Source organism: Procambarus clarkii, chromosome 41 (genome assembly GCF_040958095.1).
Source record: "Procambarus clarkii isolate CNS0578487 chromosome 41, FALCON_Pclarkii_2.0, whole genome shotgun sequence".
In the NCBI taxonomy this organism is placed as follows: Eukaryota; Metazoa; Arthropoda; class Malacostraca; order Decapoda; family Cambaridae; genus Procambarus; species Procambarus clarkii.
The window spans coordinates 9,924,982-9,928,353 of NC_091190.1; positions in this window are offsets into that span (position 1 = coordinate 9,924,982).

Sequence of the window (3,372 nt, forward strand, 5' to 3'; positions counted from 1 at the left end):
CCATGCAAGGAGAGACCAGAGTAGAGAACCACGTTTTCAAGCAAATCAGAGGAAACATTTTAACAGAAAATTGCAAGGACATCTGCAAGAATTTAAACAAAAGGTTTCAGAAAGTCTTCAAGACCAAACCAGAGTGGAGCTCTGGCATAAGAAACCTCAGATCAGAAGAAGCAATATTATAGTATCAGAGGAGGTAATAATAGATGACTTGACTTGTCAAGTCAAGTCATTCTCACAATCGACTTGAGAATGGTCCAGGACGGACCGAAACGTCGTCGTCCCTTCAATTTCTAGTGTGTGGTCTGGTCAACATACTTCAGCCACGTTATTGTGACTCATCGCCTGCAATAGATAGATTTATTAAACTGGACGTAGGCAATGTTGCAAAACCAAACCAGTCATTGTCATGCCTACTGAGAAATTAGGGATACTATGAAGCTGATTTAACTAAAGTCTGTAATGCAACGTTGCTAAATTAATAGTTCATGTACATCTAGCAAGTTGTAAACATGGTGATAGCTGCGGGCCACTCCAAGCAACAGCCCAGTGGACCACACTCTCACAAGTCAAGCCTGGCCTCGGGCCGGGCTTGGGGAGTAGAAGAACTCCCAGAACCCCATCAACCAGGTACATCATGAGGGTAATTGCCAAGAATATTTATATAAGTACATCTAATTGAAACATTGTCTTGAAAGTTTCTGTAATGTCTCATTTGCTTTATCCCCCAAAATATGGAATATTTAATTGTTTAATAAAGATAATTCGTATATAAAGACGTCTTTAAATACTCACCATAAATTGACAGCCTGTAGAGTTATGGAGCGAGGGTTCCAGGCTGTTGAACGGCCCAATATATTCAAGCTTTATAATATAAATTGAAGCATAACTACCACAAGGTGTCTCGGAGAGGCTGCAGGATCCGGTAAGTTCAGTAGAACTTCGGCTTTAACTCTTTTGACTATGTCGTAGCTCAGTCGATTACGGCAGCGTCTGGGATGCTCTCGGACTTCGAATCCTCGTCACGGCCCTTGTGGATTTGTTCATTTGACGCATCACGCGATTGTGATTTCTGTGTGTACCACAGGGTATATTTTTTATTATTGTATTTTGATATTGAACAGACTGGAAAAGATTTTATACATATGTTGCTAATAAAACCACCTTCCCAGGCCTAATACAAGCTATCTGAGGCCTAACATGTATAATCATGTACATACATGTGCTAAACTAACAAATCCACAACGACCGTGACGAGGGTTCGAACCTACGTTGGCTGCTTGTGGTTCCAATACTACATAATGGTACGATCGAGCACATAGTTACACACAGTACAATCACTTCAGGCAGATAGTTTGCTGTAAGCATCAAGGCAACTGCAGAGTTTTTTTCGTACATAAACACAGTCGCTATAATTATGTACCCAAACTACTATTATCACACATGTGTTTCATATATATATTCTACCCTATTTCTGAACCAAGAATTAGCCGTGTAATTAGCTTGGGGTTGATTATTAAATAATAAAATGGGCACCAACTATGTTTACTAATACTTTCTAATCAATTGTAGAGTAAATCTGAGTGAACTTGGGATTGGACTGCTGTACGATTAGTTGAGTAGTCTGCTGGCAGCGAGTGAGCTGGGGAAGGAGACGCTCTCTCTTCTCTGCTGGCTGGTGAAATGAGCCTCCTCCCCTTCCTCTCGTTTCTTTATTTCTGTGTCTTTGATACCCAGCTAAGTATAATGTGTAGTGTTCTCATTGTCTGGCATAGGCGTGTTCTAATGTGTAGAATATTATACCGTGTATGAATTACGTGTTCCTAGTGTTTGTATTACTAGTTATTCTAAAAGGGGTCCAAGTGGAACCACGTGGTCTCCCTACCCTAAGCTAACTAAAGCTTCTAGCTCTTCACTAGTAGTACTTTACCCTAGCTTGTTCTCAGTGTAAACCTTCTGTCCTGCTTATGTGGACCAAGGCTTTTAACGTAAGATAGTGTGGTATAGTAATTATTATTATTGTTATTGGTGTGAATGTATATGGGGGGTTCTTTAGGGGTTAATAAATAAGTAAGTTAGTAAAGGAGTATCCATTTTTCTTGTGTAGGAGATCTTTGATCAACCTCTAGGCTGACTATTGCTATAATCAGCCACTACAAGTATATTTCTATATATTTCTATATAGTGGGGGCCGGGCCTTTGAGATCTCCCATATTTGATAACCCTTGATGCTAACTACTGCCCGTACACCCATGTTATAATATATCCCCCATAGTACAGACTCCCCTTATGTAACAGGGGGGTTGTGTAAAACCCTGGTTTGTTTCTTGGAGAGGCTGTAGGATCGAAGTAACTTTGGTACAACTTCTGGTTTCTTTTCTTTTGACCATGACCAACTTTTGACCAACTCTTTTGACCATGTCGTAGTTCAGTCGTCAAGGGTGCGTCTGGGATGATCTTGAACGTAGGTTCGAATCGTCGACACGGCCCTTGTGGATTTTTTCATTTGATGCATCACGCTGTTGGTATTTCTGTGTGGAATGATGTAAGGGTGAAGAGGTACAATTGCCTATTGACATAGCTCGAGTGCATGGGGGCGTTGTGTAAAACCCTGGTTTGTCTCGGAGAGGCTGCAGGTTCCAAGAAAGTTCGGTACAACTTCTGGTTTCATCTCTTTTGGCCATGTCATAGCTCAGTCGATTAACACAGCGTCTGGGATGATCTCGGACGTAGGTTCAAATCCTCGTCAAGGCCCTTGTAGATTTGTTCATATGATGCATGATGCTTTTGTGATTTCTGTGTGTATTGAAGTAAGGGTGAAGAGGTAGAACGGCCAATTGACATAGCTCGAGTGCATGGGGGAGTTATGTAAAACCCTGGTTTGATTCTGAGAGGCTGCAGGATTCTAGTAAGTTTGGTACAGCTTCTGGTTTCAGCTCTTTTGATCATGTTTTTGACCATGTTTTTGACCACTCTGTTGACTCTTTTGATATCTGATCTTTCTAAGATCAGATATTATGGACCACGCCCTGCCCTGGTGACTCTTTATTACTCCCTTATCTTTCCATATCTCAACTATGGTATTTGTGCTTGGGGCTCTACTAGCCAAAATCACTTACGTCCTCCAATTACTCAACACAAAGCTGCTATTAGGCAACCCGTTCTCACACAAGACAGTACATATATGACTAGTGCTTAAAGTCAATATGTGGAATGTGATTTAGTACATATGTGATATATTCCCAGTTAACTTTTTTACCAAGGCTCAAACTCTTCCTCACGTACCAATTTACGTCTCACAGTACTCGTCCATCAACGTAGATAGCTGAATAGTCGTGATTGGTTCAATTATAACGAAAATTGTAGTTTTCAGGT